Source organism: Somniosus microcephalus, unplaced genomic scaffold (genome assembly GCF_052327205.1).
Source record: "Somniosus microcephalus isolate GS21.2 unplaced genomic scaffold, FLI_Smic_1.0 unresolved_chr9, whole genome shotgun sequence".
Lineage (NCBI taxonomy): Eukaryota > Metazoa > Chordata > Chondrichthyes > Squaliformes > Somniosidae > Somniosus > Somniosus microcephalus.
In genome coordinates this window covers 1,855,273-1,883,059 of record NW_028225187.1, presented here as the reverse complement: position 1 = coordinate 1,883,059, position 27,787 = coordinate 1,855,273, and the positions used below count along the sequence as shown (strand labels likewise).

The 27,787-nt window shown below is 51.2% G+C and overlaps 1 protein-coding gene across 2 annotated transcripts in view; it reads right to left on the bottom strand.

Moving 5' to 3' along the window:
* LOC147084211 (uncharacterized) overlaps nt 1–27,787 on the bottom strand; it is a 72,909-nt gene that overhangs the window by 42,943 nt on the left and 2,179 nt on the right. For both annotated transcript variants that reach the window (XR_015075848.1, XM_085979484.1), the window contains exons 2-3: nt 19,685–19,865; nt 8,481–8,744 (exon numbers count right to left, since the gene is read on the bottom strand). The gene's annotated coding sequence lies outside the window, so the exon portion shown is untranslated. The remainder of the gene's footprint in view (nt 1–8,480; nt 8,745–19,684; nt 19,866–27,787) is intronic.

Sequence of the window (27,787 nt, the reverse complement as noted above, 5' to 3'; positions counted from 1 at the left end):
AGCAGCGGAGGAGGAGCCCGGCTTAAAAACCGGCGCCAAGGCAGAGGCCCGACCAGTTCGGGGGAGAGCAGCAGCGGAGGAGGAGCCCGGCTTAAAAACCGGCGCCAAGGCAGAGGCACACCAAATCAACAGCAGAGGAGAGAGGTAAAAAGCAATCCATGTGTGACGTCACTAGGGAGCAGGTAAGTGATTCGTTGGTGAGTATTTCTCTCTTTTCAATACAAGCTTGACTTCTGTGGTGTTAAATTTCTAGGGTCTCTGGTGTAGTGGGGACAGTTGGTAAATAAAGCGCCCTAGAGTATACCTGTAACTGGGGTATTGAATAAATGTTTTAATTAATTAAAGGAGTAAGTCATGGCAGGAGAGCTCAGACCCGTGTTCTGCTCCTCTTGCTCCATGTGGGAAATCAGGGACGCTGCCAGTGTCCCTGGCGACCATGTGTGCGGGAAACGCATCCAGCTGCAGCTACTTGCAGACCGCATTGCGGCGCTCGAGCTGCGGGTGGATGAATTTTGGAGCATGCGCGATGCTGAGAGGCTCGTGGATAGCACGTTTAGCGAGTTGTTCACGCCTCAGGGTAGGGCAGCACATGGGGTGACCATCAGGCGGAGCAACAAAGGCAGGCAGGTAGTGCAGGGAACCCCTGCGGGCATCCCCCTTTCAAACAAGTATACCGCTTTGGATACTGTTGAGGGGGATGACTCACCAGGGGAAGGCAGCAGCAGCCAACTTCCTGGCACTGGGGGTGCTCCTGCTGCCCAGGAAGGGGGGAAAAAGAGTGGGAGAGCAATAGTGGTAGGGGATTCTATAGTAAGGGGAACAGATAGGCGTTTCTGTGGCCGTAGACGTGAATCCAGGATGGTTTGTTGCCTCCCTGGTGCCAGGGTCAAGGATGTCACTGAGCGGCTGCAGGGCATTCTGGAGGGGGAGGGTGAACAGCCAGTGGTCGTGGTCCACATTGGTACCAACGACATAGGTAAAAAGAGGGATGAGGTCCTGCATCAAGAATTTAGGGAGCTAGGTAACAGATTAAAGAGCAGGACCTCAAAGGTTGTAATCTCTGGATTACTCCCAGTGCCACGTGCTAGTAAGTATAGGAATGGGAGGATAGAGCAGATGAATGCGTGGCTAAAGAGTTGGTGTAAGGGGGAGGGTTTTACTTTCCTGGATCACTGGGCCTGCTTCTGGGAAGGGTGGGACTTGTACAAGTCGGACGGGTTGCACCTGAACCAGAGCGGGACAAATATCCTTGCGGGGAGGTTTGCTAGCACTGTTGGGGGGAGTTTAAACTAACTTGGCAGGGGGATGGGATACAGAGGGGAGCTGAAATAGGGGGGGATGTGCTGCCAATTATAGAGAAAAAAACAAGTCAGCTTGGTAGTGTGGTAAACCACTGTTTGTATTCCTGTTTGTCCTGTTTGTATTCCACTGTGTACATGCCTGGACATGCCTCGGCTGACTCCTCCCACAGGTCCTAGTATAAAGGTGACTGCTCCCCAGCCCTTGGTATCCTGGACCGGTCGACCACTCGAGGCAGACCTCCATTCTGTTGTTAATAAAAGCCTTTAGTTACTCTTCTAACTCTCACTCTCAGCCATGATCTCATTGAATGGCGGAGCAGGCTCGAAGGGCCGAATGGCCTACTCCTGTTCCTATCTCTATGTTTCTATGTTTCTATGTTTATGAGTAATTGATAGCGCATCAATTTTATTAACAACATTTTTATAATGGAGAAGATCCTCACACCAGCATGCCTGGACTTAGAACATCGGGAGGCGGACTCATCCACCAAGTTTACTCACTGGCTTAAGTGTTTCGAAAAATTCCTGACCGCCTCCGAAGCAATCAAATCGGACGAGGACAAACTGGATGTCCTGACCTCCAAAGTGAACCACCGAGTGTACTCGGTCATCCAAGACGCGACCTCGTACGCGGATGCTATCAAGCTCCTCAAGGACCAGTACACGCGCCCAGTGAACGAAGTGTACGCCAGGCACCTCCTGGGGAGTCGTAAACAACAACCTGGGGAATCGACCGTGGAATACCTTCAGGCACTGTCTGTGCTTGGCCGGGCCTGTGGTTGTAAGGATGTAAAGGCCGCCGTGTACACAGAGGAACTTATCCGGGACGCTTTTGTAGCGGGCCACAGATCCAATTACACACGACAGCGACTGTTGGAGCAGAGTAACCTCGACCTCAACAAGGCCTCTGAACTCGCACTATCGTTGGATGCAGCCTACCAGGGCATGGATGCCTACTCCTCTGCACCGTGGACGCCGCGGGGAATGACAGCCTGGGACACGGTAGGACCGCCTCATAGCGCCGTGCCACCCCAGCCACACCCCAACAACGGCCCAACTACCGCAGCAGTGTCCCAAGGCCAGACAGCAGTGCCCCAAGGCCAGAAATGCTACTTCTGTGGCCAGGCAAAACACCCCAGAGCGCGCTGTCCGGCGAAAAACGCGATCTGCTCGGGCTGCGGGAAGAAGGGACACTACGCTAGCGTCTGCAGGGCCAAAGCCACCCCGAACCCCAGCAGCGCCGCGTGTGGGCCATGCGGGCCGCCATTTTGGACCTCCCCGGCCGTGTGCGAATCACCGGTACAGCAGCCATTTTGGACGCCTCCAGCCACATGGGGATCATGGACGCCGCCATCTTGGACGACAGCCGGGACGCAGCAGGCCCCCGACACCGCCTCATCTGATACCCGCAGCGACACACCGACCCCTACGCTGGCATCCGTTACACTGGACCAAGCGAGACCGCACCAACTGGCCAGTTCCACAATGGACATTAAGGTAAATGGTCACGATACAATCTGCCTTTTTGACTCTGGGAGCACGGAGAGCTTCATCCACCCCGACACGGTGCGGCGTTGCTCTCTCCCAGTCCTGCCTGCGCAACAGCGGATTTCTATGGCCTCCGAGTCCCAGTCGGCGGACATCGGCGGCTACTGCGTGGTGACACTCGTAGTAGACGGGACCGTGTACGATCATTTTAAACTTCTGGTCCTGCCTGACCTCTGCGCTGCCGTCCTGCTGGGGTTAGATTTTCAGTGCCACCTTAAAAGTGTTACGATGGCGTACGGTGGACCCCTACCCCCACTCACAGTCCGCAGCCAGCAGCTTCCAAATTGCCCGCCGCGCACCAGGTGCAACCTCTCCACACTCAGTCACCCCCCCCACCACTGTTTGCTAACCTCACCCCCGACTGTAAGCCCATCGCCACAAAGAGCAGGCGATACAGTGCCGGGGACAGGGTTTTCATTAAAACCGAAGTGGAGCGGCTCCTGAAAGAAGGGATTATTGAGGGCAGCACCAGCCCCTGGCGAGCCCAGGTTGTGGTCGTTAAGACCAGCGAGAAGCAGCGCCTGGTCATCGACGACAGCCAGACAATAAATCGCTACACCCTGCTGGACGCCTACCCACTCCCCCGTATAGCTGATATGGTCAACCAGATCGCGCAGTACCGCGTCTTCTCGACCATTGACCTGAAATCAGCGTACCACCAGCTCCCCATCCGCCCTGAGGACCGCCAGTACACTGCCTTTGAGGCAAACGGCCGCCTCTATCACTTCCTTAGGGTTCCCTTTGGCGTCACCAACGGGGTCTCCATCTTCCAAAGGGAGATGGACCAGATGGTAGATCAAAATGCGTTGCAGGCCACTTTCCCATATCTGGACAATGTGACCATCTGCGGCCGTGACTTGCAGGACCATGACGCAAACCTCGAAAAATTCCTCCGCACCGCCCAACTCCTAAACCTGACATATAACAAGGAGAAGTGCATATTCCGCCTCGCCATCCTTGGCTGTGTTGTGGAACACGGAGTCATCGGCCCCGACCCCGACCGGATGCGTCCCCTTATGGAACTTCCACTGCCCCACTGCCTCAAGGCCCTGAAGAGGTGCCTAGGGTTTTTCTCCTATTACGCCCAGTGGGTCCCCTACTATGCGGACAAGGCCCGTCCGCTGATCAAGTCCACCTCTTTTCCCTTGACGGCAGAGGCCCGCTTAGCCTTCCACCGTATCAAGGAGGACATTGCCAAAGCCACCATGCACGCAGTGGACGAATCCATCCCCTTCCAGGTGGAAAGCGACGCGTCCGACTTTGCCCTGGCCGCTACCCTCAATCAGGCGGGGAGACCCGTGGCCTTCTTTTCACGAACCCTCCAAGGCCCGGAGACCAGACACTCCGCTGTTGAGAAGGAGGCCCAGGCGATTGTGGAGGCTGTGCGTCATTGGAGGTACTACCTGGCCGGAAAACGATTTACCCTGCTCACTGACCAGCGTTCAGTTGCTTTTATGTTTAACAACAAGCAGAGGGGCAAAATCAAAAATGTCAAGATCTTGAGGTGGAGAATCGAACTTTCCACCTACAACTACGAGATCTTGTACCGGCCCGGGAAGCTAAATGAACCCCCGGATGCGCTATCGCGTGGCACCTGCGCCAGCGCGCAGATCGATAGACTACGGGTCCTCCACAATGACCTCTGCCACCCGGGGGTCACCAGGTTCTTCCACCTCATCAAGGCCCGCAACCTGCCTTACTCTATTGAGGAGGTCAGGACCATGACCAGGAACTGCCAAGTCTGCGCTGAGTGCAAACCACACTTTTATAGACCAGACAGGGCCCACCTGATAAAAGCCACTCGCCCCTTCGAGCGCCTGAGCGTTGATTTTAAAGGGCCTCTCCCCTCCTCCGACCGCAATGTGTACTTCCTCAATATTATTGATGAGTACTCCCGTTTCCCGTTCGCCTTCCCCTGACAGGGCAAATATATAAGGGCAAGGCTGGATGGCATCTATTTTAATGCAAGGAGTTTTGCAAATAAGGTGGATGAACTGAAGGTGTTGATAAACACATGGGAGTATGATATTGTTGCTATCACGGAGACATGGTTGAGGGAAGGGCAAGATTGGCAGCTCAATATTCCGGGGTACAGAATCTTCAGGCGAGACAGAGGGGGAGGTATAAGAGGAGGGGGTGTCGCAATATTAATTAAGGAGTCAATTACTGCAGTAAGGAGGGAGGATATATTAGCAGGGTCCTCTAATGAGGCCATATGGGTGGAGCTTAAAAACAAAAAGGGGGCAAGCACTTTGCTGGGAGTGTACTATAGGCCTCCAAACAGTCAGGGGGAGATAGAGGAACAGATATGTAGGCAAATCTCAGAGAAATGTGCAAATAATAGGGTAATAATAATGGGGGATTTCAACTTCCCCAATATTAACTGGGATAGTCAGAGTGTGAAAGGCTCAGAGGGTGTAGAATTCTTAAAGTGCATCCAGGAGAGCTTTTTGAGCCAGCATGTAGAAAGTCCTACAAGAGAGGGGGCGGTACTGGACCTAATTCTAGGGAATGTGGCCGGCCAAGTGGAAAAAGTGCTAGTAGGTGAGCACTTTGGTGATAGTGACCATAATATGGTAAGATTTAAGGTGGTCATGGAAAAGGACAGGGATGGGCCGGAAATAAAGGTTCTAAATTGGGGGAAGGCCGATTTTAATAGGATAAGGCAGGATCTGGCCAAAATGGACTGGGATCAGCTACTTGTAGGAAAATCCGCATCGGAGCAATGGGAGGCTTTCAGAAGGGAGATTGAGATCATACAATGGCAACATGTTCCCGTAAAGGTCAAGGGTGGTTCCAAAAACCACAGGGAACCTTGGATGTCAGGGGATATACGAGAATGGATTAGGAAAAAAAGGAGGGCTTTTGGTAGATACAAAAGGCTAAAGACGGAGGAAGCCCTAGAGGAGTACAAAAAGTGCAGGGGGATACTTAAAAAAGAAATTAGGAGATCAAGGAGGGGCCATGAAATAACACTGGCGAGCAAAATAAAGGAAAATCCGAAGATGTTTTATAAGTATATTAAGGGTAAGAGGATAACTAGGGAAAAAATAGGGCCCATTAGGGACAAAAGTGGCAATGTGTGTGTGGAGCCGGAAGATGTAGGAGGGGTTCTAAATGAATTTTTTGCATCTGTTTTCACTATGGAGAAGGACGATGTAGACATAGAAATAGGGCAGGGGGACTGTGATATGCTCGAACATATTAACATCGAGAGGGAGGAGGTATTGGCGGTTTTAGCTGGCCTAAAAATGGATAAATCCCCAGGCCCGGATGAAATGTATCCCAGGCTGCTGTGTGAGGCAAAGGAGGAGATTGCGGGGGCTCTAACACATATATTCAGGACCTCTCTGGCCACAGGGGATGTGCCAGAGGACTGGAGAACCGCTAATGTAGTACCATTATTCAAGAAGGGTAGTAGGGAAAAACCGGGGAACTACAGGCCAGTGAGCCTAACATCAGTGGTAGGAAAATTATTGGAAAAAATCCTGAGGGACAAAATTTGTCTCCACTTGGAGAGGCAAGGATTAATCAGGGATAGTCAACATGGCTTTGTCAAGGGAAGATCATGTCTGACTAATTTGATTGAATTTTTTGAGGGGGTGACTAGGTGTGTGGATGAGGGTAACGCAGTGGATGTGGTATACATGGATTTCAGTAAGGCCTTCGATAAAGTCCCGCACAGGAGACTGGTCAAGAAGGTAAGAGCCCATGGAATCCAGGGTGCCTTGGCACATTGGATACAAAACTGGCTTAGTGGCAGAAGGCAGAGGGTGATGGTCGAAGGTTGTTTTTGTGACTGGAAGCCTGTGGCCAGTGGGGTACCACAGGGATCGGTGCTGGGTCCCTTGCTGTTTGTGGTCTACATTAATGACTTGGATATGAATGTAAAGGGTATGATCAGTAAGTTCGCGGATGATACAAAAATTGGTAGGGTGGTAAATAGCGAGGAGGGTAGCCTCAGTCTGCAGGACGATATAGATGGGTTGGTCAGATGGGCGGAACAGTGGCAAATGGAATTTAACCCGGAAAAGTGCGAGGTGATGCACTTTGGGGGGACTAACAAGGCAAAGGAATACACAATGAATGGAAAGACCCTAGGCAAGACGGAGGGTCAGAGGGATCTGGGTGTGCAAGTACACAGATCCCTGAAGGCGGCGGAACAGGTGGATAAGGTGGTAAAAAAGGCATATGGGATACTTGCCTTCATTAGCCGAGGCATTGAATATAAGAGCAAGGAGGTTATGATGGAGCTGTATAAAACACTGGTTAGGCCACAGCTGGAATACTGTGTGCAGTTCTGGTCGCCACACTACAGGAAGGATGTGATCGCGTTGGAGAGGGTGCAGAGGAGGTTCACCAGGATGTTACCAGGGCTGGAGCGCTTCGGCTTTGAAGAGAGACTGGGCAGATTGGGTTTGTTTTCCTTGGAGCAGAGGAGGCTGAGGGGGGACATGATTGAGGTGTACAAAATTATGAGGGGCATAGATAGGATGGATGCTGAGGAGCTTTTTCCCTTAGTAGAGGGGTCAATAACTAGGGGGCATAGATTCAAGGTAAAGGGCGGGAGGTTTAGAGGGGATTTGAGAAAGAACTTTTTCACCCAGAGGGTGGTTGGAGTCTGGAACTCACTGCCTGAAAGGGTTGTGGAGGCAGAAACCCTCACAACATTTAAGAAGCATTTGGATGTGCACTTGAAATGCCATAGCATACAAGGCTACGGGCCAAATGCTGGAATATGGGATTAGATTAGGCAGGGCTTGATGGCCGGCGCGGACACGATGGGCCGAAGGGCCTCTATCCGTGCTGTATTACTCTATGACTCTATGATTACAACCTTTGAGGTCCTGCTTTTTAATCTGCTACCTAGCTCCCTAAATTCTTGTTGCAGGACCTCATCCCGCTTTCTATCTATGTCCTTGGTACCAATGTGAACCACGACCTCCGACTGTTCGCCCTCCCCCTTCAGAATGCCCTGCAGCCGTTCAGTGACATCCCTGACCCTGGCACCAGGGAGGCAACATACCATCCTGGAGTCACATCTGCGGCCACAGAAACGTCTATCTGTTCCCCTTACGATAGAATCCCCTATCACTATTGCTCTCCCACTCTTTTTCCTCCCCTCCTGTGCAGCTGAGCCACTCGTAGTGCCACGGACTTGGCTCTTGCTGCATTCCCAAGAAAGCATCTCCCCCAGCAGTATCCAAAACGGAAAATCTGTTGGCGAGGGAGATGGACCCTGCACTACCTTCCTAGTTCTTTTACTCTGTCTGGCAGTCACCCATTCCGTCTGACCACCTCGTTAGACGAGCTATGAAGATCTCAGCTTCGCGGATGCTCCACAGTGACTCCAGCCGCAGCTCCAGCTCAGAAACGTGGATTTCGAGTAGCTGCAGCTGGAGACACTTCCTGCACACATGTTCGCCCTGGACACCGAAAGTGTCCCCGACTTCCCACATAGCACAGGAGGAGCACTCCACACTGCCGAGCTGCCCTGCCATGTCCTACCCTTAATTTACTCCCTTTAAAGAATATTAAATACACTAGGGACCTTACTTCCCTTTAAATACTACTTACGCTAAACTAGAGACCTTACTTTTACTTTAACGACTGGGCTGTAGAAATACTCACCAGGTCCTACTTCCCAATCAGCTCCTTCCCTGGTTGCGATGTCACTTTAGCGGTTTTGCAGTTGCAGTTGTAGTTTGACTGCTCCTGCTCTCACTCTTTCCTGCAGTCCTGTGACGTCTCTGCTCGATTTTGCTGTACTTTTGGAATTCGCCGGACTTGTATCTGCCTCCTCACTGCTGCCGACTCCTTGAAGGTCCACGCTGTCCTCGGCCTCCCGCTCTATTTATGCCTCCTCGCTGCTGCTGCCGACTCCTCACAGGTTCTCTTTAGAGCAGAAAAATGTTAATTGGGAGATTTAAGAGAGGTGTTCAAAATCATGAAGGTGTTTCCATAGAGTAAATAAGGAGCAACTGTACCCACTGACAGAAGGGTCGGTAAACAGAGGAGGCGGATTTAATGTAATTGACAAAGAGCCAGAGGGGAGGTAAGATAAGATTGTTTTTAGGCATCGTGTTATGATCTGGAATGCAATGTCTGAATGAGTGATGGGAGCAGAGGCAATAGTAACTTTTAAACCTGAATTAGTGAAACACACGAAGGGGAGAACATTAGCAGTGCTCTGGGCACAGAGCAGGGGAGTGGGACACATTGGCCTGCTCTTTCAAAGAGCCGGTACAGGCCCGCTGTGCTGTCTGGTCCCAAGTTTCTATAGTATCAACCTCTAACTCTTTGTTCCTGAGCGAGTAATAAACGATAAATGTACCTGAATGCTATTTACAGAAGCAGACCTTTAGCGTGTGAAATTGCATTGGGAAGTTTAATTCTGTTAACCAAACGATGACCAAAAATTGATAAAAAGGGAGAAAATCGACTGAGTGTACCAGCAAGAAACATTTAAAAATTGTAGGAGCTTCTGAAAGTAAGTAAACATGGAGAGTAGCAAAAGTAAACATTGGTCCCTTAGAGGCTGAGACAGGAGAAATTATAATGGGAAATGAGGAAATGGCAGATTTTAAACAAATATTTTGTATCTGTCTTCACAGTAGAAAACACAAATAGCGCACCAAAAATAGCAGGGAACCAAGGGACTAATGAAAGGACTGACATCAATTACTTTAAGTTCCTTCGAGAAAAAAAGTACTTGAGAAACTAATGGGACTAAAATCCAACAAATCCCCAGGACCTGACGGCCGACATCCTAGGGTTCGACAAGAGGTGGCTGAAGAGAGAGTGGATGCATTGGTTGTGATCTTCCAAAATTCCCTACATTCTGGAACAGTCCCAGCAGATTAGAAGGTAGAAAAAGTAACCTCGCTATTCTAGAAAGGGGGAAGAGAGAAAGCAGGGAACTACAGGCCAGTGAGCCTGGCGTCAGGAAAATGCTGGAATCCATTATTAAGGGAGGGGTAAGAGGGCACTTAGAAAATCATATGATCAGGCGGAGTCAACATGATTTTATGAAAGAGAAATCATGCTATTAGTGTTTTTTGAGGATGCAACTAGCTGGATAGATAATGGGGAACTGGTGGATGTAAAATATTTGGATTGCCAAAAGGCATTTGATAAGGTGCCACATAAAAGGTTGCTGTGCAAGATAAGGACTCATGGGGTTGAGGGGAATATATTAGCTACAAGGACAGGTTGGAGAAGCTGGATTTGTTTTCATTAGAGCAAAGGAGGTTGAGGGGTGATTTGATCGAGGTGTACAAGATTATGACGGGTTTGGTTAGGCTAGACAGGGAAAGGCTGTTCCCACTAATGGATGGTACAAGGACTAGGGGACACAGATTTAAGGTTTTGGGCAAGAGGTACGGGGGCGAATGTGAGTAAAAACCTTTTTACGCAGCGAGTGGTGAGGACCTGGAACTCGCTGCTGACGGAAGTGGTGGAAGCGGAGACACTCAATGTTTTCAAGGGGAGACTGGATAGGCACTTGATGGAAATAAACTTGCAGGGCTACGGGGATAGAGCGGGGGAGTGAGACTGACTGGATTGCTCCACAGAGAGCCGGCACAGACTCGATGGGCCGAATGGCCTCCTTCTGTGCCGTTATGACTATTAGCATTGATAGAGGATTGGTTAACTGACAGAAAACAGAGAGTAGGGATAAACAGGACATTTTCAGCTTGGCAGGCTAGTGGGGTGCCACAAGGATCAGTGCTGGGGCCTCTGCTATTTACAATCTATATTACTGACTTAGATGAAGGGACCGAGTGCAATGGATCCAAGTTTGCTGCTGATACAAAGCTAGGTGGGAAAGTAAGCTATGGGGACACAGAGCCTGCAAAGGGATATGGGCAGTCTAAGTGTGCGGGCAGTAAGGTGACAGATGGAATATAATGTGGGGAAATGTGTGCGTATTCACTTTAGTAGGAAGAACAGAAAAACAGAACCTTTTTTAAATGGTGAAAAATTATTAAATGTTGGTGTTCAGAGAGATTTAGGTGTTCTCGTACAGGAAACAAAGTTAGCATGCAGGTACAGCGAGCAATTGGGCAGGCGGATGGCATGTTGGCCTTTATTACAAGGGGGTTGGAGTACAACAGTGAGGAAGTCTTGCTACAATTGGACAGGGCTTTGGTGAGACAACACCGGAGTACCGGGCACAGTTTGGTCTCACATCGATAAAGGATGGGATAAAGACAGGAGGGAGAAATCATCTTAGCTCCAAAAATCAAGTTGGAAAATATCAGTTTGGGAGGAGCCAAGAAACAGCAAGGGGCAGAAAACATTGGTTGGAGGTGTTTATAGGCCCCCAAACTGTAGTTGTAATGTAGGGCGGCGTATAATTCAGGGAACTAGAGGTGCATGTAGCAAGGGTAATAGCTTAAAATCCCCCATGATTAATGTATGTATAGATTGGGCAAACCAAATTTGCAGTAATAGCATGGGGACATCATCTGAGTCAATGGGACTCTCTGACCTTTCTCCCCGGTCCACAGTAAATAATAATTCTAATATGTCTAAGAGCGTTAAAAAAAACAAGCCTGAAGGCTTTGTGTCTTAATTGCGAGGAGCATTTGTAATAAGGTGGATGAATTGGCTGCGCAAATAGAGGTAAACAAATATGATTTGATTGGGATTACGGAAACGTGGCTCAAGGATGTCCAAGACTGGGAACTCAACATCCAGGGGTACTCAATATTCAGGAAAGATAGGCAAAAAGGAAAAGGGAGGTGGGGTAGCATTGCTGGCTAAAGAGGGGATTAACACAATGGTAAGGAAGGATATTAGCTCTGATGATGTGGAATCTGTATGGGTAGAACTGAGAAATACCAAGGGGGCAGAAAACATTAGTGGGAGTGGCATATAAACCTCCAAACAGTAATGCGGAGGTCAGGGATGGCATTAAATGGGAAATTAGAGAAGCGTGCAATAAGGGCACAGAAGTCATCATGGGTGACTTTAATCTACATATAGATTGGGCTAACCAAATTAGTAACAATACTGTGGAGGAGGAATTCCTGGAGTGTTTACGGGATGGTTTCCTGGACCAATATGTCGAGGAACCAACTAGAGATCAGGCCATCTTAGACTTGGTATTATGTAATGAGAAAGGATTAATTAGCAATCTTGTTGTACGAGGCCCCTTGGGTCGGAGCGATCATAATGTGATCAAATTCTTCATTAAGATGGAGAATGAAGTAGCTGACTCAGAGACTAGGGTCCTGAATTTAAATAAAGGAAACTACGATGGTCTGAGGCGCGAGTTGGGTAGGATTGATTGGGGAATGTCACTCAAAGGGTAGACGGTGTATAGGCAATGGCAAACATTCAAAGACTACATGGATGAACTACAGAATTTGTTCATCCCAGTTTGGCATAAAAATAAAACAAAAAAGGTGACTCAACCGTGGCTAACAAGGGAAATTAGGGATAACATAAGATCCAAGTAGAGGACATATAATTTGGCCAGAAAAAGTAGTAAACCTGAGGATTGGGAGCAGTTTAGGATTCAATAAAAGGGAGGACAAAGGGATTAATTAAGAAAGGGAAAATAGAATATGAGAGGAAGCTTGCAGGAAACATAAAAACTGACTGTAAAAGCTTTTATAGATATGTGAAGAGAAAAAGATTGGTGAAGTCAAGCGTAGGTCCCTTGCAGTCAGAATCAGGGGAATTTATAATGGGGAACAAAGAAATGGCTGACCAATTGAAATAAAGAGTAGATTTGCCTTTCTAAATCTAGGCTTTATTAACTTTAAAAATCCAGTAGCACATCTTTCAACACCCAGTCCCCAACCAAGGCTGCAGAGAACTGAATTTAAGATGGCCACCACAAATCACATGACATCAACTACCAATGAGTTTACAGCATATATCTCAAGGCAGAAAACAAACAACCAATTACAATACTTCTTACTAACATAAAGAATAACCACCACATTCACCAATTACAATACTTCTTACTAAACATAAGGAATAATCACCACACCAATTAAATACATATTTTGGTTCTGTCTTCACAAAGGAGGGCACAAATTGTAGTGTATGTGCCTTTAAGAGCCCCGTGTACTGTAATGCCGGTAATGGCCACTCGGGCTATATAAGCCTGTATATTGTGTTGTATCAGTTAGTGCACCTCCAGACTTTGTTCAGTAAACACCTGCGAAACCAACTCCTGCCTTCAGTGTCTCTATTAACACACGGACACAACAGTGGCGACGAATTGGAAACGGACTTACCTGCAATTCGGCAGCACCTCAAGGACATCGATTCCTCAGACGTCCAAAGTCGAAGAAAAGCAAGAAAAAGAAAAAGCTGTGGTTTCACCAGCTAGCTGAGCTGGTGGCAGGTACTACAATAATCCTTCCTGGGCGTCGGGCTGGGGCTCCATCGGCTGGCTCTGCAGCGAGGCCAAGCAGCAAAGGCGGAGGCAAGCAGTAACAGACGGGGAGGGAGCACTCGGGAGACGGCCGGCGCTGCAAGCAGGTCGGCGTTCAGACCTAGCAAAAAGAGTCCGGCGGGAACGAGTCTCCACCCGTAAATAAAAAAATAAACGCGGAAAACAGCGTTGTCATCGGCGGGGAAGCGCGTGAAGCGCCATATCTTTTCTGCAGGAAAGAAAGAAAAGCGCGGGAAGCGCCATTTTTTTCCCCAGGATGCCTAAGGCTGGCAATATTGATGCTTTTGATAACGATAGAGGATTGGACCACATATGTGGAAAGAGTGGAGGTATATTGCACCGCAAATGAAATAGAAAATGATAATAAAGCGTCAGTACTTCTAAATCTAATGGGCGCAAAGACATACGGGCTGTTACGAAACTTAATCACTCCAGCCAAACCAAAGGACAAGAATTTTAAGGAAATTGTTGATACCCTACAGGAGCACTTAAACCCAACACCGCTGCTGATAGCGGAACGATTCAAATTCTTCAAGAGGAATCAACACAAGAATGAAAGTAACGCTGATTACCTCACCGAATTAAGAAAGCTATCAAAGCACTGCAAATTCGGGGCAGGACTAGCAGATTATCTTCGAGACAAATTCGTCTGCGGTCTCCTAAGTGAAGGAACACAGAAAAGGCTGCTTTCTGAGAAAGATTTGACACTGGACAAGGCTTTCAGTGTGGCTGTATCATACGAAGCAGCCGCAAGAGGAGCTGCAGAGATACAACAAAAGACACAGGACTTCGGCACCCATGAAATGACACAGGGTTGAGAGAGATGTTATCGCTGCGGCAGATCTACCCATGACCAGAGGGACTGCTGGTTCAAGGACAAAGCATGCAGGCAATGTGGAAAGATTGGACACATTGCACGGGTATGCCGATCTGGACAAAAAAAATCCACGGACAGGAAAAAAAAATCAATAAAGAAAAGTACAGAAAGGTACAAATGATGACGGACAGTAGCTCCGAAGACCAGAAGAGCGATAGCGACTCCGAAAACAAGAGACTAAGCTGTCTGAAATTACATAATGTAATTGCCAAAGAAGATTACCAGACCATTTGGGTTACCCTCACGATAGCAGGGTCCCCAGTTAAAATGGAGCTAGATACAGGATCAGCTCTGACCGTCATAAATCAACGGGATTATGAGCGGCTATTTCCGCATATACCTTTAAAAGACACATCATTATCTTAAAAACATATACGGGGCAGAAAGTATACCCCAAAGGAAAAATAAGGGTGCCTGTTGTATACAACAGCAAGGAAATATAGAAGTTGTATTTATACGTTCTACAAGATGGTGGTCCACCGCTGTTGGGATGTGAATGGATCAGGAAAATACGTTTAGACTAGCACTCCATTCAGGCACGGACGATGACCAGTAAGGAAAAAAATGATGACGTCATACCTGAACGATTAAAAGACATCTTGGCCAACGCCAAGGAAGTGTTTCAAGAGAAACTAGGAACCTTGAAAGGCATCACCGCCTCAATAAAAGTGGAAGATGCGGCAATTCCCAAGTTTTTTAAGGCAAGACCGGTGCCATACGCAATTTGTCCAGCAGTCGAGGCAGAGCTGGAGAATTTGGAAAAGGCAGGCGTATTATCCAAAATAGATTGGAGCGAGTGGGCAACACCCATCGTCCCGGTCATGAAGAAAACGTTGAATAATGATAAATCTGAAGAACAGAGAAAAATTCGCATCTGTGGAGACTTCAAGGTGACTGTAAACCCGGTCCTTCACACGGTACAGTATCCTCTTCCGAGGATAGAAGACATTTTCGACTCACTATCCGGAGGGAAACGTTTCACCAAAATTGACTTGGCACAGGCATATCTACAGATGGAGGTTGAAGAGGCCTCTAAAAAGTATCTCACGATAAATACACACAAAGGCCTGTACCAGTACAATCGACTGGTTTTCGGAGTAGCATCCGCTCCAGCTATCTAGCAAAGAGCTATGGAGCAAGTCCTCCAAGGGATTCCGGGGTCTCAATGCTACCTAGACGACATCCTTGTAACAGGAGAAAATGACAACGAGCACCTTGCCAATTTGGAGCAGGTGCTCACTAGGCTGAGAGAACAGGGCCTACGAGCAAATCGCCCCAAGTGCGAATTTTTCCAGAATCAACTATCATATTGTGGCCACATAATTAATAAGGAAGGGTTGCATAAGTCACCTGAAAATATTGAAGCGGTCATAAAAGCCCCAGCACCTGAAAATGTTTCACAATTAAGGTCGTTCCTGGGATTAATAAATTACTATCATAAATTTTTACCGAACTTATCAACTCTTCTGCACCCTCTTAATGAACTGCTACAAACAGGAGTAATTTGGAAATGGAGCGAAGACTGTAAACGTGCCTTCCATAAATGCAAAGACTTAATCACGTCCAAAGAAGTTTTGGCTCATTACAACCCATCACTGCCAATCAGACTGGCGTGCGATGCATCCCCTTACGGCGTAGGAGCGGTATTATCGCATAGATTCCCTGATGGCTCGGATTGGCCGATAGCTTTTGCGTCACGCTCATTGAACTCAGCTGAGCGTAACTATGCCCAAATCGACAGGGAAGCACTCAGCCTGGTATGGGGAATGAAGAAATTCAACCATTACCTACACGGACAAAAATTTACCTTGTTGACTGACCATCAACCCCTCATCTCCATATTCAACCCTAAAAAGGGTGTACCCATTATGACAGCGCAAAGGCTACAGAGGTGGTCCCTTTTTCTAGGGGCACACCAATATAACATAGAATACAAAGGATCAAAACAGCATGGGAATGCTGACGGTTTATCGCGCCTACCGTTGCCAACGGTAGAAGAGGCACCTACCGTAGACCCAGTGGAGATTTTCCACTCTACCATAGTCGAATGTCTACCAGTAACAAATTCTGCCATTGAAAGGGAAACTAGAAATGACCCGACTCTCTCACGAGTCTACGATTTAACAGTGAAGGGATGGCCAGCACATGGCGAACCACTGTTGCCAGCATTCTCGCAAAGAGAACAGCTGTCAGTGTGCCGAGGAACCTTGATGTGTGGATCCAGAGTGGTGATTCCACCCAAACTCCAGGATAAAGTTCTAAAGGAGCTTCACGAGGGGCATCTGGGTGGAGTGAAAATGAAGAACCTAGCCAGGGCGTTTGTATGGTGGCCAGGTATCGACGGAGACATCGAAGAAATGACCAAGAGCTGCCTAGGATGCCAGAAGGTCCAAAACGCTCCACCACAAGCCCCTCTACATCCATGGGAGTGGCCCTCATCTCCATGGCAAAGGGTACACATCGACTTTCCTGGTCCATTTATGGACTCAATGTTCTTAATCGCGGTTGATGCACACTCCAAGTGGCCGGAGGTAATAAAGATGTCCTCCACCACCACGGAAAAAACCATCACATTATTAAGGACCATATTTGCCAGGAATGGGCTGCCTGAACAGATCTGTTCTGATAATGGACCACAATTTGTGTCCGAAGAATTCAGGAAGTTCTTAAAAAACAATGGGGTTAAGCACTACACGTCCGCCCCATGCCATCCCGCCACCAATGGATTGGCTGAAAGGTTTGTCCAGACCTTCAAGAAGGCCATAAAGGCCATGGGTAATGAAGACATAAAACTTCAGCATAAGGTGGATAACTTCTTGTTTGCATACAGGAATGCAATACATATGGTTACAAACCAAACTCCCGCCATGATGTTCTTCAATAGAAGCCTAAGATGCCGGCTGGATTTGATCAAGCCAAACATCAGAAGGGACGTGGAGAACCGGCAATTTCAAGGCATGAATGAAAGGCCAACTAGAACCTTCCAGATAGGTCAACAAGTTTTGGCCCGGGACTACCGTACCGAGAAATGGCAGCCTGGAACTATCTGCACACGACTAGGACCGCTGATGTATACCGTGGACATTGGAGAAAGCATAATAAGGCGCCATGCTGACCAAATCATAGTGTCATCCGAAAAGGGACAACCTACACCACAACTCTATACGCCTAATGATGAAGTAGAGGTATCCATAGTATCTACCTCCGATCCGGTGATACTGGAACCCGATACTGGCATTCAAGCCGAATCAGCCTTGCCAAAAGAACCTACTACACCACCAGAAACTACTACACCACCGAGGCGTTATCCGGACCGAGTCAGGAAGCCTCCAGAGAGACTGACTTATAATTGATTAACTGCAGCAATGTGTAGATTATTGTTCTTGTAACATGTAATTAATGATTACTTAAAATATTATGTACTGGTTGGCTAAAAGGGGAAGAATTGTAGCGTATGTGCCTTTAAGAGCCCCCTGTGTACTGTAATGCCGGTAATGGCCACTCGGGCTATATAAGCCTGTATATTCTGTTGTATCAGTTAGTTCACCTCCAGACTTTGTTCAGTGAACACCTGTGAAACCAACTCCTGCCTTCAGTGTCTCTATTAACACACGGACACAACACAAATAACCTCCCAGAGATGTCGGGGAACATAGGGTCTAATGAGAGGGAGGAACTGAAAGAAATCAGTATTTGTAGGGAAATGGTGTTCGGGAAATTGACGGGATTGAAGGCCGATAAATCCCCAGGGCCTGATAATCTACATCCTAGGGTACTTAAGGAAGCGGCCCTAGAAAGAGTAGATGCATTGCTGGTCATCTTCCAACATTCGATGGAATCTGGAAAAGTACCCATGGATTGGAGGGTAGCTAATGTTACCCCACTTTTCAAAAACGGTGGTAGTGAGAAAACAGGGAATTACAGACCGGTAAGCCTGACATCGGTAGTGGGGAAAATGCTAGAGTCCATTATAAAAGATGTAATAGCAGAGCACTTGGAAAACAGTGACAGGACCTGACAAAGTCAACATGGATTTACAAAAGGTAAATCGTGCTTAACTAATCTACTGGAATTTTTTGAGGATGTAACTGGTAAAATAGATAAGGGAGACCCAGTGTATGTGGTGTATTTGGACTTTCAGAAGGCTTTCGATAAGGTCCCACATAAGAGATTAGCGTGTAAAGTTAAGGCACATGGGATTGGGGGCAAGGTATTGACTTGGATAGAGAACTGGTTGGCAGACAGAAAGCAGAGTTGGAATAAACGGGTCTTTTTCCGAGTGGCAGGCAGTGACTAGTGGGGTACCGCAGGGATCGGTCCTTGGGCCCCAGCTATTCACAATACATATTAATGATCTAGACAAGGGAACTAGATGTAATATCTCCAAATTTGCAGACGACACAAAGCTGGGTGGGCACGTGTGCTGTGCGGAGGATGCCGAGAAACTCCAGGATGATTTGGACAGGTTGGGTGATTGGGCAGAAGCATGGCAGATGCAATATAACGTGGATAAATGTGAGGTTATCCACTTTGGTGGCAAAAACAGGAAGGCAGATTATTATCTGAATGGCAATAGATTGGGAGAAGGCGAAGTGCAACGAGACCTGGGTGTCCTTGTGCACCAGTCGCTGAAGGTAAGCATGCAGGTGCAGCAGGTGGTTAAGAAGGCAAATGGTATGTTGGCCTTCGCAGCGAGAGGGTTTGAGTACAGGAACAAGGATGCCTTGCTGCAGTTGTACAGGGCCTTGGTGAGACCACATCTTGAGTATTGTGTGCAGTTTTGGTCGCCTTATCTGAGGAAGGATGTTCTTGCCATGGAAGGAGTTCAGCAAAGATTCACCAAGCTGATACCTGGGATGGCAGGAATGACCTATGAGGAGAGATTGGGTCGATTGGGCTTATACTCGCTGGAGTATAGAAGAATGAGGGGATCTCATTGAAACTTATAAAATTCTGACCGGACTGGACAGACTAGATGCAGGAAGGATGTTCCCAATGGTCGGGGAGTCCAGAACCCAGGGTCACAGTCCAAGGATAAGGGGTAAGCCATTTAGGACAGCAATTAGAAGGAATTTCTTCACCCAGAGAGTGGTGAACCTGTGGAATTCTCTACCACAGAAGGCAGTAGAGGAAAATTCACTAAATATATTCCAGAAGGAGTTGGATATATTTAAGGCTAAAGGGATCAAAGGGTATGGGGAGAAAGCAGGGACAGGGTATTGAATTTGGATGATCAGCCATGATCACATTGAATGGCGGAGCAGTCTCGAGGGGCCGAATGGCCTACTCCTGCTCCTATCTTAGATGTTTCTATATATTTCCAGGACCAATGCGTATCTGAGCCAATGGGACTCTCTCTGACCTTTCTCCCCAGTCCATCTCCAGGACCAGTGTGTATCTGAGTCAATGGGACTCTCTGACCTTTCTCCCCAGTCCATCTCCAGGACCAGTGTGTATCTGAGTCAATGGGACTCTCTGACCTTTCTCCCCAGTCCATCTCCAGGACCAGTGTGTACCTGAGTCAATGGGACTTCCTCTTACCTTTTTTCCCCGGTCGATCTCTGGAAGCTCTTTGAATCGGAAGGGTTCTCTCTGGTTGGTGCTCTCACAATCCTGTGTTGGTTCACCTGCTGTCGTTCCTCAGTCTACAATCCGTTTACTCTCAGCTGTGAACCTTTCTCAATCACTCAGTCTTTCACCGGGAGATCTAATTATGGCAGGACTGAAAATAACAACATGAAGAGTGTGAAGTAATGTAATGTAGACTTTTCTTCTGCTTAATAAAAATAAAAGTTTGGGTCTGAGTGCTTCTGTCTGATTTTTGTCCCTTTTCTCAGATCCCCGCCAGGGCTTCCAGCAAATCACACTGCCTGATCTCACTGGGCCCATCCTCCCCGGTTTACACACTGTCTGATCTCACTGGGCCCATCCTCCCCGGGTTACACACTGTCTGATCTCACTGGGCCCATCCTCCCCGGGTTACACACTGTCTGATCTCACTGGGCCCATCCTCCCCGGGTTACACACTGCCTGATCTCACTGGACCCATCCTCCCCGGGTTACACACTGTCTGATCTCACTGGGCCCATCCTCCCCGGGTTACACACTGTCTGATCTCACTGGGCCCATCCTCCCCGGGTTACACACTGTCTGATCTCACTGGGCCCATCCTCCCCAGGTTACACACTGTCTGATCTCACTAGGCCCATCCTCCCCGGGTTACACACTGTCTGATCTCACTGGGCCCATCCTCCCCAGGTTACACACTGTCTGATCTCACTGGGCCCATCCTCCCCGGGTTACACACTGTCTGATCTCACTGGGCCAATCCTCCCCGGGTTACACACTGTCTGATCTCACTGGGCCCATCCTCCCCGGGTTACACACTGTCTGATCTCACTGGGTCCATCCTCCCCGGGTTACACACTGTCTGATCTCACTGGGCCCATCCTCCCCGGGTTACACACTGCCTGATCTCACTGGGCCCATCCTCCCCGGGTTACACACTGTCTGATCTCACTAGGCCCATCCTCCCCGGGTTACACACTGTCTGATCTCACTGGGCCCATCCTCCCCGGGTTACACACTGTCTGATCTCACTGGGCCGAACCTCCCCGGGTTACACACTGTCTGATCTCACTGGGCCCATCCCCCCCGGGTTACACACTGTCTGATCTCACTGGGCCCATCCTCCCCGGGTTACACACTGTCTGATCTCACTGGACCCATCCTCCCCGGGTTACACACTGTCTGATCTCACTGGGCCCATCCTCCCCGGGTTACACACTGTCTGATCTCACTGGGCCCATCCTCCCCGGGTTACACACTGTCTGATCTCACTGCGCCCATCCTCCCAGGGTTGCACACTGTCTGATCTCACTGGGCCCATCCTCCCCGGGTTACACACTGTCTGATCTCACTGGGCCCATCCTCCCCGGGTTACACACTGTCTGATCTCACTGGGCCCATCCTCCCCGGGTGACACACTGTGATCTCACTGGGCCCATCCTCCCCAGGTTACACACTGTCTGATCTCACTGGGCCCATCCTCCCCGGGTTACACACTGTCTGATCTCACTGGGCCCATCCTCCCCGGGTTACACACTGTGATCTCACTGGGCCCATCCTCCCCAGGTTGCACACTGACTGATCTCACTGGGCCCATCCTCCCCGGGTTACACACTGTCTGATCTCACTGGGCCCATCCTCCCCGGGTTACACACTGTCTGATCTCACTGGGCCCATCCTCCCCGGGTTACACACAGTCTGATCTCACTGGGCCCATCCTCCCCGGGTTACACACTGTCTGATCTCACTGGGCCCATCCTCCCCGGGTTACACACTGTCTGATCTCACTGGGCCCATCCTCCCCGGGTTACACAGTGTCTGATCTCACTGGGCCCATCCTCCCCGGGTTACACACTGTCTGATCTCACTGGGCCCATCCTCCCCGGGTTACACACTGTCTGATCTCACTGGGACCATCTTCCCCGGGTTACACACTGTCTGATCTCACTGGGCCCATCCTCCCCGGGTTACACACTGTCTGATCTCACTGGGCCCATCCTCCCCAGGTTACACACCGTCTGATCTCACTGGGCCCATCCTCCCCGGGTTACACACTGTCTGATCTCACTGGGCCCATCCTCCCCGGGTTACACACTGTCTGATCTCACTGGGCCCATCCTCCCCGGGTTACACTTTGTCTGATCTCACTGGACACATCCTCCCCGGGTTACACACTGTCTGATCTCACTGGGCCCATCCTCCCCGGGTTACACACTGTCTGATCTCACTGGGCCCATCCTCCCCGGGTTACACACTGTCTGATCTCACTGGGCCCATCCTCCCCGGGTTACACACTGTCTGATCTCACTGGGCCCATCCTCCCCGGGTTACACACTGTCTGATCTCACTGGGCCCATCCTCCCCGGGTTACACACTGTCTGATCTCACTGGGCCCATCCTCCCCGGGTTACACACTGTCTGATCTCACTGGGCCCATCCTCCCCGGGTTACACACTGTCTGATCTCACTGGGCCCATCCTCCCCGTGTTACACACTGTCTGATCACACTGGGCCCATCCTCCCCGGGTTACACACTGTCTGATCTCACTGGGCCCATCCTCCCCGGGTTACACACTGTCTGATCTCACTGGACACATCCTCCCCGGGTTACACACTGTCTGATCTCACTGGGCCCATCCTCCCCGGGTTACACACTGTCTGATCACACTGGGCCCATCCTCCCCAGGCTACACACTGTCTGATCACACTGGGCCCATCCTCCCCGGGTTACACACTGTCTGATCTCACTGGGCCCATCCTCCCCGGGTTACACACTGTCTGATCTCACTGGGCCCATCCTCCCCGGGTTACACACTGTCTGATCTCACTGGGCCCATCCTCCCCGGGTTACACACTGTCTGATCTCACTGGGCCCATCCTCCCCGGGTTACACACTGTCTGATCTCACTGGGCCCATCCTCCCCGGGTTACACACTGTCTGATCTCACTGGGCCCATCCTCCCCGGGTTACACACTGTCTGATCTCACTGGGCCCATCCTCCCCGGGTTACACACTGTCTGATCTCACTGGGCCCATCCTCCCCGGGTTACACAGTGTCTGATCTCACTGGGCCCATCCTCCCCGGGTTACACACTGTCTGATCTCACTGGGCCCATCCTCCCCGGGTTACACACTGTCTGATCTCAAAGGGCCCATCCTCCCCGGGTTACACACTGTCTGATCTCACTGGGCCCATCCTCCCCGGGTTACACACTGTCTGATCTCACTGGGCCCATCCTCCCCGGGTTACACACTGTCTGATCTCACTGGGCCCACCCTCCCCGGGTTACACACTGTCTGATCTCACTGGGCCCATCCTCCCCGGGTTACACACTGTCTGATCTCACTGGGCCCATCCTCCCCGGGTTACACACTGTCTGATCTCACTGGGCCCATCCTCCCCGGGTTACACACTGTCTGATCTCACTGGGCCCACCCTCCCCGGGTTACACACTGTCTGATCTCACTGGGCCCATCCTCCCCGGGTTACACACTGTCTGATCTCACTGGGCCCATCCTCCCCGGGTTACACACTGTCTGATCTCACTGGGCCCATCCTCCCCGGGTTACACACTGTCTGATCTCACTGGGCCCATCCTCCCCGGGTTACACACTGTCTGATCACACTGGGCCCATCCTCCCCGGGTTACACACTGTCTGATCACACTGGGCCCATCCTCCCCGGGTTGCACACTGTCTGATCTCACTCGGCCCATCCTCCCCGGGTTACACACTGTCTGATCTCACTGGGCCCGGGTTACACACTGTCTGATCTCACTGGGCCCATCCTCCCCAGGTTACACATTGTCTGATCTCACTGGGCCCATCCTCCCCGGGTTACACACTGTCTGATCTCACTCGGCCCATCCTCCCCGGGTTACACACTGTCTGATCTCACTGGGCCCGGGTTACACACTGTCTGATCTCACTGGGCCCATCCTCCCCAGGTTACACATTGTCTGATCTCACTGGACCCATCCTCCCCGGGTTACACACTGTCTGATCTCACTGGGCCCATCCTCCCCGGGTTACACACTGACTGATCTCACTGGGTCCATCCTCCCCGGGTTACACACTGTCTGATCTCACTGGGCCCATCCTCCCCGGGTTACACACTGTCTGATCTCACTGGGCCCAACCTCCCCGGGTTACACACTGTCTGATCTCACTGGACCCATCCTCCCCGGGTTACACACTGTCTGACCTCACTGGGCCCATCCTCCCCGGGTTACACACTGTCTGATCTCACTGGACCCATCCTCCCCGGGTTACACACTGTCTGACCTCACTGGGCCCATCCTCCCCGGGTTACACACTGTCTGATCTCACTGGGCCCATCCTCCCCGGGTTACACACTGTCTGATCTCACTGGGCCCATCCTCCCCGGGTGACACACTGTGATCTCACTGGGCCCATCCTCCCCAGGTTACACACTGTCTGATCTCACTGGGCCCATCCTCCCCGGGTTACACACTGTCTGATCTCACTGGGCCCATCCTCCCCGGGTTACACACTGTCTGATCTCACTGGGCCCATCCTCCCCGGGTTACACACTGTCTGATCTCACTGGGCCCATCCTCCCCGGGTTACACACTGTCTGATCTCACTGGGCCCATCCTCCCCGGGTTACACACTGTCTGATCTCACTGGGCCCATCCTCCCCGGGTTACACACTGTCTGATCTCACTGGGCCCATCCTCCCCGGGTTACACACTGTCTGATCTCACTGGGCCCATCCTCCCCGGGTTACACACTGTCTGATCTCACTGGGCCCATCCTCCCCGTGTTACACACTGTCTGATCACACTGGGCCCATCCTCCCCGGGTTACACACTGTCTGATCTCACTGGACACATCCTCCCCGGGTTACACACTGTCTGATCTCACTGGGCCCATCCTCCCCGGGTTACACACTGTCTGATCACACTGGGCCCGGGTTACACACTGTCTGATCTCACTGGGCCCATCCTCCCCAGGTTACACATTGTCTGATCTCACTGGACCCATCCTCCCCGGGTTACACACTGTCTGATCTCACTGGGCCCATCCTCCCCAGGTTACACACTGTCTAATCTCACTGGACCCATCCTCCCCGGGTTACACACTGTCTGATCTCACTGGGCCCATCCTCCCCGGGTTACACACTGTCTGATCTCACCGGGCCCATCCTCCCCGGGTTACACACTGTCTGATCTCACCGGGCCCATCCTCCCCGGGTTACACACTGTCTGATCTCACTGGGCCCATCCTCCCCGGGTTACACACTGTCTGATCTCACTGGGCCCATCCTCCCCGGGTTACACACTGTCTGATCACACTGGGCCCATCCTCCCCGGGTTACACACTGTCTGATCTCACCGGGCCCATCCTCCCCGGGTTACACACTGCCTGATCTCACTGGGCCCATCCTCCCCGGGTTACACACTGTCTGATCTCACTGGGCCCATCCTCCCCGGGTTACACACTGACTGATCTCACTGGGTCCATCCTCCCCGGGTTACACACTGTCTGATCTCACTGGGCCCATCCTCCCCAGGTTACACACTGTCTGATCTCACTGGACCCATCCTCCCCGGGTTACAGACTGTCTGATCTCACTGGGCCCATCCTCCCCGGGTTACACACTGTCTGATCTCACTGGGCCCATCCTCCCCAGGTTACACACTGTCTGATCTCACTGGGCCCATCCTCCCCGGGTTACACACTGTCTGATCTCACTGGGCCCATCCTCCCCGGGTTACACACTGTCTGATCTCACTGGGCCCATCCTCCCCGGGTTACACACTGTCTGATCTCACTGGGCCCATCCTCCCCGGGTTACACACTGTCTGATCTCACTGGACCCATCCTCCCCGGGTTACACACTGTCTGATCTCACTGGGCCCATCCTCCCCGGGTTACACACTGTCTGATCTCACTGGGCCCATCCTCCCCGGGTTACACACTGTCTGATCACACTGGGCCCATCCTCCCCGGGTTACACACTGTCTGATCTCACTGGGCCCATCCTCCCCGGGTTACACACTGTCTGATCTCACTGGGCCCATCCTCCCCGGGTTACACACTGTCTGATCACACTGGGCCCATCCTCCCCGGGTTACACACTGTCTGATCTCACTGGGCTCATCCTCCCCGGGTTACACACTGTCTGATCTCACTGGGCCCATCCTCCCCGGGTTACACACTGTCTGATCTCACTGGGCCCATCCTCCCCGGGTTACACACTGTCTGATCTCACTGGGCCCATCCTCCCCGGGTTACACACTGTCTGATCTCACTGGGCCCATCCTCCCCGGGTTACACACTGTCTGTTCTCACTGAGCCCATCCTCCCCGGGTTACACACTGTCTGATCTCACTGGGCCCATCCTCCCCGGGTTACACACTATCTGATCTCACTGGGCCCATCCTCCCCGGGTTACACACTGTCTGATCTCACTGGGCCCATCCTCCCCGGGTTACACACTGTCTGATCTCACTGGGCCCATCCTCCCCGGGTTACACACTGTCTGATCTCACTGGGCCCATCCTCCCCAGGTTACACACTGTCTGATCTCACTGGGCCCATCCTCCCCGGGTTACACACTGTCTGATCTCACTGGGCCCATCCTCCCCGGGTTACACACTGTCTGATCTCACTGGGCCCATCCTCCCCCGGTTACACACTGTCTGATCTCACTGGGCCCATCCTCCCCAGGTTGCACACTGACTGATCTCACTGGGCCCATCCTCCCCGGGTTACACACTGTCTGATCTCACTGGGCCCATCCTCCCCGGGTTACACAGTGTCTGATCTCACTGGGCCCATCCTCCCCGGGTTACACACTGTCTGATCTCACTGGGCCCATCCTCCCCGGGTTACACACTGTCTGATCTCACTGGGCCCATCCTCCCCGGGTTACACACTGTCTGATCTCACTGGGCCCATCCTCCCCGGGTTACACACTGTCTGATCTCACTGGGCCCATCCTCCCCGGGTTACACACTGTCTGATCTCACTGGGCCCATCCTCCCCGGGTTACACACTGTCTGATCTCACTGGGCCCATCCTCCCCGGGTTACACATGGTCTGATCTCACTGGGCCCATCCTCCCCGGGTTACACACTGTCTGATCTCACTGGGCCCATCCTCCCCAGGTAACACACGGTCTGATCTCACTGGGCCCATCCTCCCCGGGTTACACACTGTCTGATCTCACTGGGCCCATCCTCCCCGGGTTACACACTGTCTGATCTCACTGGGCCCATCCTCCCCGGGTTACACACTGTCTGATCTCACTGGGCCCATCCTCCCCGGGTTACACACTGTCTGATCTCACTGGGCCCATCCTCCCCGGGTTACACACTGTCTGATCTCACTGGGCCCATCCTCCCCGGGTTACACACTGTCTGATCTCACTGGACACATCCTCCCCGGGTTACACACTGCCTGATCTCACTGGGCCCATCCTCCCCGAGTTACACACTGTCTGATCTCACTGGGCCCATCCTCCCCGGGTTACACACTGTCTGATCACACTGGGCCCATCCTCCCCAGGTTACACACTGTCTGATCACACTGGGCCCATCCTCCCCGGGTTACACACTGTCTGATCTCACTGGGCCCATCCTCCCCGGGTTACACACTGTCTGATCTCACTGGGCCCATCCTCCCCGGGTTACACACTGTCTGATCTCACTGGGCCCATCCTCCCCGGGTTACACACTGTCTGATCTCACTGGGCCCATCCTCCCCGGGTTACACAGTGTCTGATCTCACTGGGCCCATCCTCCCCGGGTTACACACTGTCTGATCTCACTGGGCCCATCCTCCCCGGGTTACACACTGTCTGATCTCACTGGGCCCATCCTCCCCGGGTTACACACTGTCTGATCTCACTGGGCCCATCCTCCCCGGGTTACACACTGTCTGATCTCACTGGGCCCATCCCCCCCGGGTTACACACTGTCTGATCTCACTGGGCCCATCCTCCCCGGGTTACACACTGTCTGATCTCACTGGGCCCATCCTCCCCGGGTTACACACTGTCTGATCTCACTGGGCCCATCCTCCCCGGGTTACACACTGTCTGATCT